This window comes from Cervus elaphus, chromosome 11 (assembly GCF_910594005.1).
Source record: "Cervus elaphus chromosome 11, mCerEla1.1, whole genome shotgun sequence".
NCBI lineage: Eukaryota > Metazoa > Chordata > Mammalia > Artiodactyla > Cervidae > Cervus > Cervus elaphus.
Window position 1 is genome coordinate 81,660,493 of NC_057825.1, and position 13,418 is coordinate 81,673,910.

General features: G+C 39.8%; 1 long non-coding RNA gene across 1 annotated transcript in view; it reads right to left on the bottom strand.

Annotated features, from left to right (window-relative positions):
• LOC122703736 overlaps window positions 1–13,418 on the bottom strand; it is a 77,749-nt gene that overhangs the window by 32,715 nt on the left and 31,616 nt on the right. The window contains exon 3 of the long non-coding RNA XR_006343583.1: window positions 9,888–9,986. This is a non-coding gene — a long non-coding RNA (uncharacterized LOC122703736). The remainder of the gene's footprint in view (window positions 1–9,887; window positions 9,987–13,418) is intronic.

Sequence of the window (13,418 nt, forward strand, 5' to 3'; positions counted from 1 at the left end):
TAAAAGATTTTCCATGATTTGGACTTCTCATCCACTCCTCAGACTATATTAACTATCTCCTGTGGACTATACCCTGAGAATACAGTAAGACATGAACCCTGCTCTCAAACAACATTCAACCTATTGAGAGAGACATGTAAACAAACCATAGCAAATACAACATGCACTATATCATATACTAGAGGAAGACAGAACGGAGGCCTAAAGGAGGAAGTTGTCACTTTCCTTCTTAAGGAGGAAGTTGTCACAAAATAAAGAAGAAAATTCTAGAATAATCTAGAAAGTTCAAAGCTTATGGAGGCATTGACACAAAAAGTAGTATTTTAAATGTAGATGAGAATCTGTGGCTCTCAGTGGTTGTTCAATTAACTTGCATATTTGATCTACTTTTTTTTGTCAAAAGATGGATTACTTTTTTTAAAAAAAGCATAGTCACCTACCCTCCTATACTCTTTTATATCTTTATAACACTTTATCTTTAAGTCACCTACTCTCTGATACTATTTTACTTCCTATTCCTGATAATCTATTTCTTCCAGCACTTATGTTGGCTTCATTTTTATCTCTTAGGTATCTAATCAATTTTGCTATCAACATGAAAATTCTTTTTAAAATATTTATGATACAACCAAGTGATGCCACACCTAAAGTTAGAGTATTTCATTAATAAAGATGGAAAAAATCATATCAACACTCTGTATTGTTTATGGGTGTATATATAATATAAGAATAAAAAATCACACAAAAATTAAAACAGAAAATTCAGGATAGGTTTTACTTCTACAGATGGCAGGAGAGTAATGGGACAGGTTAGTTACAGGGGCTTTAGCTACATGTGTAAGACTTTAAGTTGGAAAGAAGGAAGAGAGATTAAAAAAAAAGAAAGGGAGAGCGGGAAGACAGAGGGAGGAAGAAAAAGATCTGGAGCATATACGGTAAAATTTTACTATATGACTTAGTTGGATGACAATACATGACATTTTGTTATTTATTCTCTAAACTTTACTGTATGTTTGAAATAATCTACAGTAAAATGAAAGATGTGCTAATCTTTATACCATTAATCTTCAGTGTTATTAATCAAATCTAATAGTAAAACAAAAATTTTAAAGTAAAAAATTAGTAAACTGCACATACAGTTTTCTAGTTCTACCAGTAAAGAAACATATCTGCTTCCAGGGAAGACATGATGCACAGTGTTAACTTTCCCACTCTCCTTCTAGAGCATCCTTAAGGAAGATGAAGTGAGTGTCTTTGCATTATAAAGTGACAAGCTGGTGCTTATTAACTACTCTGCTGTGAACCAATTTGTGAAAGAGCTCCTAAAAGACCAATGAAGGGTTGACAATTTGCTCAACCCTTATTTATCATTTTTTCCCAAGTCTCTTCAGAATTTTTAAGAAGAGGTTTACAGTTCAGCAGGCCTCTAAATGAAAAAGCTTGATGCTAATTCACTTGCTAATAATTAAATTATTAGTTCCAGAGGCAAAATTAAAGCCTCAACATGGTAAATCAAGGAACCAAAGTCAAATCCATATTGGGTTTCTGACATCAAAATAGGATGATCTGAAGAGTGGCCATATGTAGGGAAAAGAGCCCAGGGCTGGGCGAATGGAAAGCTATCTCCTGGGGCTAACTGGCACCCCCTAGTATAGTGGTTTTGAGGGTTCACTTATCTCAAGAGGGTGCCCTTTGATTTTACCATCTCTCACCCTTGTTTTCTTTCAGGGCATTCAGGAGAGCCTGCACTGATTTATTTGTCTGAATTCTTATTTGATTTGGTTTTGTCTTGTCAGTCTCCCCACAAGAATTAGAATTCCCTAAGGATAGGGGCCAGTTCTGTGCAACTCATCACTGTATCAACAGCATGTAGCACAATGGCTAGAACAGAGAGGTCATTGATTAATGCTTATTTGAGTGAATGAATGAGTGAATCTCCGGCTTCCTTGATTCAGACTGCGCTCGTCTATAAGAGTCCATTTTGCCTCAGCCTCTCCACTGTGTTATCTGTCCTGACTGGCCACCAACCTTTTCACCTACAGAGTATCCGATTTCAGTCCTCACCCTTGCCTGGCTCAGCCCTTCTGGCCTTGATCTCTCCCCTTGGGTTGCACAATGAAAAGTGTGTTTGTCTTGGAGCTGTCTCTCTTGCTGCCTCAATGATCAGCTAGAGCTGTTCACCTCAGCTGCTCTACTTGTCAAAGGAACAAAAACAGCCAAAACCACAGCTGTCTTGGGATTCTACAGCTAATCCTGGAGAACTGGCTCTAATTATCAAATTTACACAAGGCACAAAGTTGACAGTGTGTCTAACACAATGGTGAGTCAATATCACAGTGGTCTTTCCCTGGCTGCTTAATTACACCTCTGGAACATCGTTTTCAAGCTGGGTTCCATCCTTTAAAGGGGAAAGGCTGAAAAAAGTATGTCCAGAAGAGGGTGATACATCTGTAAACTATCGAAATAAGAATGGAGCTAAACACACAGACTCTGGAGCTAGACTGAGTTTGAATCCTGGCTCTCATATAATACTATGTGATATGTTATCAACTACAGCTTAAGCTCCCTATATACGAACCTTCAAGTTGGAAACTTGCAAAGATGTGAACATGCCCAGAGAAAGCACAAAGAGAGACACAAGGAAGAAGAAGTAACTGAAGCACTGAAGAGATTCCTGATGCTAGAAATGGCAAGGGGACTTTCTTACACTTGATCTTAGCCAAAAGGCCGAGAAGCGATGGGGACTTTCTTTATTTGAGGAGGCACTGTTGGTTTTTGAAGCACAGGACCCAAATGTAGAGCAGTACCCAATGGTTGTAGCAGCTGTTCAGAGGGCAATCTAGGGCTAAAGCGTCCTCTTAGACTCTTTAGACTGTTTTTTACTAACAATCATTAGACTGCTTTTTCAAGAGGATAGATAGAATTGAATCCAGCAAGGACTAGGACTTGTGCCATCAATGCCAGGTGTGAGTGAAACTGCAGCTTGCCCTCCATCTCCTACTGCTGACGATCCTTCAGCTCTACCCACCTCCTCTCCCTTCTCCAGCCAGTAACTCTTGTCTGTTCACTCAACGCCAGCCCCTATATGCCAGCTGTAATATTGTACTACTGTACTTTTCAAGGTACTGTACTGTAAGATTAAAAATGTCTATTTTTTTGTGTTTGTTCCTTTATGTATTATTTGTGTGAAAAGTATTATAAACCTATTACAGTATAGCACTATATAGGCGATCATGTTAATTGGATACCTAGGCTAACTTTGTTGGACTTATGAACAAATTGAACTTAAGAAGATACTCTCGGAATGGAACGCATTCATATGTAGGGGGCCTACTGTAAATAACCTTGTGCCCTGGTTTCCTCAGCTGTAGAGTGGGGCTAACAGTAGTGCCCATCTCATAGAATTATGAAGATTCTATGCATGCAAAGCACTTAAAATGGTCAGGCACGTAAGTTCAACCTGAGCATCAGATATAATTACACAAAAAGTGGTTAAGAAATTGGTACAGTATGTGATTCATCATTCTTCAAGACCTTTGCTACTTAAAATGTGGTCTGAGGACCAACAGTACTGGCTTCGTATGGGAGCTTGTTAGAGATGCAGACTCTCGGGCCCTGCTCTTGACCTACTAAATCAGAGAGGGCACAGCAGAAGCCAAGTTGGGAGTGGGGAGAGACATAGTAAGATATGAAGTTCATATATGGAGAAGGAAATGGCAACCCACCCCAGCATTCTTGCCTAGAGAATCCTGTGGACAGAAGAACCTGATGGACTGCTGTTCAGAGGGTCGCACAGAGTCAGACATGACTGAAGCAACTTAGCATGCATGCATTGGAGGAGGAAATGGCAACCCACTCCAGTGTTCTTGCCTGGAGAATCCCAGGGACGGGGGAGCCTGGTGGGCTGCCATCTATGGGGTCGCACAGAGTCGGACACGACTGAAGCGACTTAGCAGCAGCAGCAGCAGCAAGTTCATATAACAATAAAATTAGTTTTTTCATTCTTCTTTCTGCCTCTTCTTACCTCTCCTACAGTTCTATTTCTGTCTTTCCTCTCTCATTCTTTTTTTTTTTTTCTTGTATACTAAACTTTAAAAAGGGCTTCCCAGGTGGCGCTAATGGTAAAGAACCAGCTTGTCAATGCAGGAGACATAAGAGATGTGGGTTCAATCCCTTGATCAGGAAGATCCCCTGAAAGAGGCCATGGCAACCCACTCCAGTGTTCTTGCCTGGAAAATCCCATGGATAGAGGAGCCCAGCGGGCTACAGTCCATAGGGTCACAAAGAGCTGGATGTGACTGAAGGGACTTAGCATATGCACACACACCACTTTAAAAAGGAAAGACATGTTAGTTAGAGAGAAGCAGCCACAAGCTTGGAGGATGTGTTTCCTACCAAGGGAGCATCATCTGGGCGGCTGTCCCAGATCACCCTAGGCTAAAGGAGCCCCAAACTAAAGCACCCACCAGTGAGGTCAAAGAGTCAAAAGTGGGCAAAGGGGGGCTAGGGTGGGAGGAGTGGGCCGGGTCTCCTGCCAGGTAGAGTCAATACTGACTCCTCTTACTTCTCTAGCTCCTTCAGGAAGAACTTCTCCAAAGGCAGAATCCCAACTTGACCAGCTCCCTGTGCTCCGCAATGCAATCTAATGGAATGTTCTCACTCCGGACCACCTATCCCCTTGGGAGGAGGAGGAGGAAGCAGCCATGAAAAAAGAAGAGAATCTCAGGCTGCCTGGAGGCCCTCACAGTGAAGGGGCCAGAGAAAGGGTGTGTGTGAGTCCCCATCATGAGACATATCCATGGGGACTCAGCTAACCATAAATATACATATATATTCAGGTTTGGCTAAGATGTCGGCCAGTGGAAACCTACTTTCCTCCTCATGAAGAACCGTGACATGCAAGAGAAATACAAGGAACTTAGTAAATGGACTGCAAAGACAGGCCAAGGAAATGTGGCAAGAATGGATTCTTGTTTCGTTCCACTTTGAAAGCAAAATATAGCTTATTCTGAGATGTCACATTAAGAGAATCTCTGATTGGAATGGAAATGTTGTGAAATCAATCATAAGACTATCAAAAAGGAAAACAATCTCATCTCACTTAAGAGAGAAAGGAAATATAACAGTTTTTTGTTTGTTTTTCTTTTAACATACACTTTTCAAATGTCATTTTCTGTGTGTTTGGCTTTATAACTAGAGTATAATTTACTATATGTCTGGGGCCATATCTTTCTCTTTCAGTTTCCCCAAACAGAACTTAATACACTGTATTACATGCAGTAGTTGCTCAATAAATGCATTGTGTTTCAGGAGATGCTGATCTCACCCGAACTTAAATTGACTTGACAATAATCAGATGATTAATAGCATCAATATGAAGAAAGTACATGACCAGAAAGTAAATGACCAGTATCTATCACAATCCTCTTCGTCCTTTGTTAACCAGGTAATGACATAGGAAGGCAGCAGGTGGGATTGTTAGAAAAAAGTATAAACAGATAAGAATTGAGAATCCTTGTTGTTTCTCTAACTTGCTATGCGAATCCTGCTCTCAGTCACTTCACATTTATTAGGACCTCGATTTCCTTCTGTGAAATAAAGGTGGGAGACAGAGCTATCAAAGCAAATAAGATTTACAGAGATGGGCTTCAAAGACATATCTGGGCAGAGATTCACTTATGTTGAATTTCCTGATGGAGAGATATCCAATCTCACTTTGGAAGTGTCACAACTTCCCAGGTTGTTCTACAAGAACAACCTCAATTTAGCCTCAATTTATTTATCCTCAATTTATCCTCAATTACCTGCTTTGTTTGAAAAATGAAGACAATAAAGGTTGTCAGTGAAGTCTGACTGAATATTTGGAAAAGACTCAAAATCCACCAACACTCACAGTCAAACCACCCTTCATTACAACTGCTAAGCAGCATTTTAATAGAGATGGTCTAACACAGAACTTGGGGAAGTTGGGGAGAAGGGACCAAACCCCAGTTTTAGGGTGGGCAGGGATCGGGGGGATAGGCAAGATGTAGAATCTGTTAGTGACCATTTGTACGTGGCATCCAAACAGCAAGGATCCCTCCCTGCCAGGTGAGGAATCTGATGGGTAGTGGGGAAAAGAAGGGGATCCAAATTGTCTGCTTCACTATACCTGGGAGCTTCCCAGATGGCGCTAGTGGTAGAGAACCCCCCTGCCAATGCAGAAACAATACAGATGTGTGTTTCATCCCTGGGTCTGGAAGACCCCTTGGAGGAGGGCACGGCAACCCACTCCAGTATTCTCTCCTGGAGAATCTCATGGACAGAGAGGCTGGCAGGATGTAGTCTATAGGGTCACCAAGAGTCAGACACGACGGAAGTGACTTAGCACGCGTGCACTATGCCCTAGAGATGCCCAGACAAGGTCGTTCTAGGTTCCAGTCCGTTCAACCTGCTGTCACAGAATAGCAGAGACTGGGTGCATTAGAAACAACAGAAATTTCTTTCTCACAGTTCTGGAGGTTGGGAAGTCCAAGTTCAAGGTGCCAGTACATGCAGTGTCTGGTGAGAGCCCACTTCCTGATTCAGAGGTGGCCGTCTTCTTGCTGAGTCCTCACTTGTGGGAAGGGGCAAGTGAGCCCTCTGGGGTCTCTTTTACAAGGGCACTAATTCCAGCCATGATGACTCCATCTTCATGACCCATACACCTCCCCAAAGTCCCACCCCCAAATACCATCACATCAGAGATTAGTTTTCAACATATGAATTTGGGGGGGGACACAAATATTCAGTCTATTGCAGCATACTTGAAAGAGTAAAAGAGGCTTACTTTTTTCCTAGGCTCCTTATTACTAAACCAAAGGTCAAAACTAGTAAGTACATCACTCATTGTTTTAAGGCTGCATTGTTAGCTTGTGTGCACGCTGAGCCGAATCAGTTGTGTCCGACTCTTTGCAACCCCACGGATTGCAGCCTGTCAGATTCCTCTCTCCGTGGGATTCTTCAGGCAAGAACACTGGAGTGGGTTGCCATGCCCTCCTCCAGGGGATCTTCCCGACCCAGAGATTGAACCTACGTCTGTTAAGTCTACCTGCATTGGCAGGCAGGTTCTTTATCACTAGTGCCACCTGGGAAGCTCACATTGTAGCTTAATCTTGGTTCAGAGAATGGGACAAGCTGATGTTTTAATGTCAGAATAGTAGCAAGAAAACCTGGTGCCAAATATGAGGGTTTATTATATCAGAAGTGGGATGGGAAGCAAAGAATTAACAGGAACATAAGTTAACACATATGCCTCTAAATTTTCAGTTTTCTCATATGAGCATATTTGCTGAAAGCAGGATTTCAGGAGGGCTATACCATATTTCTAGCTATGTTAAGTAACAGAGTGAAGAGGAAGAGAAAGGAAATAGAATCTTATCAAGAAGGAAATGAGTCAAACAAAAGCAAAAATATCCCTAGAATGCTTCTGAAGTAAATCTATTTAGAAACCTCAGAGTCCCTTTAACTTTTGGGGAGAAGAACCATTAATCTAGGCCTTTCTTGGCTTATCATTTACAGTTCTGAAATTTAGCCAAGTTCAGTGAGAACCACAGGATTATATTTTTTATATATATATGGTATTATTGGCACATCAATTTGTCATTGAAAAAAACAACAAATTTCAATGGAACAAAACAAGATGTGGTAAAATCAAATACTACAACATTCAGAAATAGATTGATTTCTAAATCAAATGTTTCTAGCTCCAACTGGAGATTATTACCTGTCCCAGGAATATTATTCAAAAAAAGAAAGTTGAGTCCAAAGATATAACTCATTTTACTGGTAGGCATTTGTGAGATGGCTGATGAAAATAAAATTAAGTAAAAAGTCTACCTACAGCAAGAGTAAATTACATATACTGGATTCTGTTTACCAGACAAGTGTTATTGTCGTAATAGCAGCTTCTGTAACAAAATTCTATTCATTCCCTCATGCTATAATTGTAAAAATTTTTCATTCTTAAATTCCACTAATTTCCATTAATTATCATTAAATTAGTCAATTAAACTTTGTTGAGAACTTCTTTATTGAAATGTTTGTTCATCTAATTCTGCCAGTGTTATTAACTCAAAATTATGTGTTCTTTTATGTCTGTATTTCTGTTTGCTCTTCTCTCCCCTCCAAAGTTAATCATTGGCAACTTAATTTTTCCAATTCTAAAATGAGTACCTGTCTCTAAGAAGCCTACTGTAAAGAAAACTCACTCCAATCATATAATGAAAGCGATGCATATGCAAAACAGACAACAAACTAGTGAAAAAAAAAAAAGATTTCTGTTTGTTTTTACATATGAGTTATAATTGCTAAGAAATAAAGTTCAGTTATATTTCTACACAGAAGGTCAATTCTGTTGGAGTCCTACTATTATTCAGATCAAAACACTAACTGTTTAATGAGACAAAATTCTCTGATAAACAGACTTCTGTGGAAGTTTTATGTTTTTAAAGAATAGTGTTTCAGGGGAAGGAGAGGATAGGACAAGTTGTGAGAACAGCGTTGAAACATACATTACCATATATAAAATTAGATACTAAGTGGAAATTTGCTATGCGATGCAGGAAGCTCAAGTCTGGTGCTCTGTGACAACCTAGAGGGGTGGGATGGGGTGGGAGGTGGGAGGAAGATTCAAGAGGGAGGGGACATGTGTATACCTATGGCTGAGTCATGTTGATGTATGGCAAAAACCAACGTAATACTACAAAGCAATTATCCTCCAACTAAAAATAAATTTAAATTAAGAAAAGAATAGTGTTCCAGATTTCTTATATATCCATCTAAATGTTATGTGACACTGGAAATCATATGTACTACATTACATTATCATGAATCATTGTCACTAGGCCAACAGGAAGTAACAAAAACGAAACAATGTGATTTCTTCAGAGGTAACTCAATGCCAGAGAGGTTTTAACAGAGCATTTTCTTCCCATGGAATAGATAAGGATTCCAACATACATAGGCGTGTGTATACTACATATGCACAATATAGATGATGTCATTATATTCAAACTTTCATATGTAGATGTACAAATATGAATACATGCAGGTGATTTAAATTCGATCACAAATACATTGCTCTTGCTTCTCTCAGTTACACTTAAAAAAAAAGCGTAATCTTAAAAATTCCAAATTTAAAAATCATTATAAAAATAACTTTTACACATTATGTCTAATCTGCATCTAGTATGTGGTTCTTTGAATGTCTATTTCTGCATCCAGTATGATTTTTCATCCTAAAGTTAAGTTTGCTACTAATTTAACACACCACAAAGGTGATCACATCTATTTCCTGCATAAACCCCTCGGAGACAGCTTCTTAGAACAAAAGACAAAGAAACAAAGCAAATTCATTTAAAATTCTACAACCCTTAAAATAAGCTGTTAACAATGGTACCCTTTTTCATCTTGCTAGATTACTATGTTGTAACTGATCCCTTTGCACAGGGCTTATCAATGTAGAAATGTATGACAACTTTAATCATTTTCAGGCCTGCAAGTTATTTGCAATAAAATTAGAAACTCATTTCTGTTTGGCTTTGTTGTTTTTTCGAATTAAGAAAATTTCATTATCCTAATCACTACCTTCCCTAATTCAAGTAGCATCTATAGACCCCTAACACTAGGCAAGTGCTATTTCAATCTAACACATTCAGTATGAAATTCATATAATGGAAGGGACCTCTCAACCCTCTCTCCCTGTCTTATGTTACTTCAAAAATATAACTCAGGGCTCAGTGGTACAAACTTATTAAAGCCACCAACAATTTTTTTTTTTAATTTTTAAAGAGCTCATCAAACATTTGAGTTAATTATACTTAAACTGCAGAAGCATGGAGTCAGAGGCAACAGCCCCCTCATTTTACCTCTGAGGTTAAGTGACTTGCATCACCCAGGCAGGTAAATAGAAGGCTTGCACCAGAACTCAGGTCTTGCTCCCAGGTGAGTAATCCCAAGTGTGTGTACTATGAGATAAACACAAGTAACAGCGTTGAGTTCTTTACTGAAGAGAAAATGAGAATGAGCACTTTAAAATACCATTCAGCTCCATAGATTTCCAGGCTATTCTAGTTCTCTTCCAAATGAGTAAGAATTTGTAGATTTTATAAACAGAGCCAAATTTTCAAATAAGGAATTAAGACAAATACAGCCGCATAGGAGGTATGTGTGCTAAAAAAAGAATGCGCCTCTTCTTATCTCAGAAACACTTCATATACATTTTCTTAACTTGAGAAGTCAGGCTAAATTTGATTAAGCACATTTCTACATATCACATGAGCCTACACTAGTAGTACAGAAGAGAGTGGAAAACCAAAAGAAATGCCACATCTTTCATGGTGTGATTCAGTTTCTTTCCAAATGACACCTCCTTTGAAAAGGCATAGCTTTGGAATCTGCCTTTTGGAAAATGCTTCTTTTCAATTTTCAAATATAATTGTGATGTAATTGATCTAATCCGCATTTCAAAGCTTCTAGAGCTGAGCTTACCACCAAAACTAAAGCATGAGATCTCCTTTTATGGACCAAAATAAAGAACAGTGTATTGAATTATTAGATAAGCTTTTGTTCTTTTCTTCACAATATTTGCATGAATTATTCAGGCCTTGTATGGATGGAGCTTTGAAATATTCAAGTTCCTTCAAACATTTCATTATTTAAGGTTCATACTTATTAAATCCTGTAGGAGGTACTCTTCCTATGAAAGTACAGATTCAGTTCATTTACTGTTTCTTCAGTAGAAACTATATACAGGGCAGAGTCTCAGGTGATGGAGGAAATACAAAGATAAGCAAGACAATCTTCAGAGATTTTACCCACAGGGGGAATACAAAGCTATAAAATACTTGTAAACCATAAGTTACAGAGTTTATAAAGAGAAAGAGATAGCTACCAGGCCAGGGGCTAAAGGAAAAACTTCAGAGAGAATCAAGCATTTCAAATGGACCCTAAAAGACCAACAGGAATCTCACAAGTAGCGGAGCCATGAAATGAGGGGCTGAGATCTTCATTTGATGCGCGCTCTGGGTTCGATCCCTGGGTTGAGAAGATCCCCTGGAGAAGGGAAAGACTACCCACTCCAGTATTCTGGCCTGGTATAATAGTCCATGGGGCTGCAAAGAGTCGGACACGACTGAGAGACTTTCACTTTCACTTCACTTTCACTTTCATTGTTTCATCTATGAGACCCTTTTTATTTTATTTATTTATTTGGGTGCGCCAGGTCTTAATTGCGGCATGTGGGATTTACTTCCCCAATCAGGGATCAAACCTGTCCCTCCACCCCGCATTGGGCGTGTGGAGTTTTAGTCATTGGACCACTGGGGAAGTTCCTGTGAAACTCCTTCTACCTATGATAACTTGCAGAGCCATAGTTCCAGCCATGATGCTGGCTCCTTTGGTCTAAACCTTGATTTGGCCCCCAACTTGGCAAACTCATTCTAACTCTCCCAGCAGCCCCTTTTCTGGGAGCCACTCCGGCATTCTTTCCTCACAGAGACTACCCCATGCAGCAATTCTGGTCACAAGGAGCCCTAAAAAGGCAGTGAAGAGCAGCAAATCACAATTTCATCACTACCCTTAATACATACCCATTCCTTCTCTACCCTGAGTCCCGCTTAATGAAAGATGCAATCCAAATGGCTACAAATGTGGCTATATGACCCCATCCCCATTTCCAATGCATCCCTGATACCCCAAACTGTTGTTGTTGTTCAGTCACTAGTTCATGTGCAACTCTTTTCAACCCCATTGACTTCAGCACACCAGGCTTCCCTGTCCTTCACTATCTCCTGGAGCTTGCTCAAACTCGTGTCCATTGAGTTGCTGATGCCATCCAACCTTCTCATCCTCTGTCATCCCCTTCTCCTCTTGCCCTCAGTCTTTACCAGCACCAGGATCTTTTCCAATGGGTTGGCTCTTTGCATCAGGTGGCCAAGGTACTGGAGTTTCAGCTTCAGCATCAGTTCTTCCAGTGAATATTCAGGGTTGATTTCCTTTAGGATTGACTGGTTAAATTTCCTTGCTGTCCAGGGGATTCTCAAGAGTCTTCTCCAGCACCACAGTTCAAAAGCATCAATTCTTTGGCATTCAGCCTTCTTTATGGTCCAACTCTCACATCCATACATGACTGCTAGAAAAATCAAAGCTTTGACTATACAGACCTTTGTCAGCAAAGTGATGTCTCTGCTTTTTAACATGCTATCTAGGTTTGTCATAGCTTTTCTTCCAAGGAGCAAGCATAATTTAATTTCACAGCTGCAGTGAGCACACTCAGTGATTTTAGAGCCCAAGAAAATAAAGTCTGTCACTTTTTCCATTTTTCCCCCATTTATTTGCCATGAAGTGATGGGACTGGTTGCCATGATCTTAGTTTTTTGAATGTCGAGTTTTAAGCCAGCTTTTTCACTCTCCTCTTTCACCTTCATCAAGATGCTCTTTAGTTCCTCTTCACTTTCTGCCATTAGAGAGGTATTATCTGCATATCTGAGGTTGTTGATATTTCTCCCAGCAATCTTGATTCCAGCTTGTGCTTCATCCAGCCTGACATTTTGCATGACATACTCTGCATATAAGTTAAATAAGCAGAGTGACAATATACAGCCTTGATTCATTCCTTTCCAATTTTGAACTAGTCCGTTGTTCCATGTCTGATTCTAGCCCAAATGGTTCTTTAATTTGATGTGGAAAGCTTTTGTGTTCAGCTTCATTTATCCCTATTCTCCCTGGCTCACAGTGACTCTTTGTAGACTCCCAACACACACACACACACACACACACACTTAACTCACTCACAGGCACCATGTGGCATTTTGTTTCTGTTTTCCTTATGCTCCCCATTCTATCTGGAAAACAAGCCTCTCTTCCCTGGGTGTCAAAATAATTCTTACTCATCCTTTTAGTCTCAGCTCAAATGAATTCTCTCCTATTGATAGCATCTTGCTCTTTCTAATAGAACAACTTAGCCTTTCTGGACTGAACCCACATCAGTCTTGATTTTGCCCATACAATAAAGGATTCTCCCTCCTTTATTAGCGCAAAAAGGGGACCAGGAAGAAAGCTAGAATATTTATAAGTCTTTTCTGGAAGGCAGTGTCCAGAATCATAAAGCTTGACACAAACTCATCAAAATTCTGCCACTTTTAAACTATCCTGCTTTGCTAGGAAAACACTGAAATGGTCTAAAAGAGGAATAATAGGGGATCACAGCAGGTGTGCAAACAGTGCAATCACAAGAAAGGAAATTCAAGGCACGAGGATCAATAAAATGTGTAACTAACTGGTTGTAGAGAAAACAGGAGGAATCAAGGATGGGAATGAATTTGACCTTTAGAAACTAGGAAAAGATGGTAACTGTGATGGAATTTGGAAAGTTCAAAAGGGGAATACACTTGGTGGAA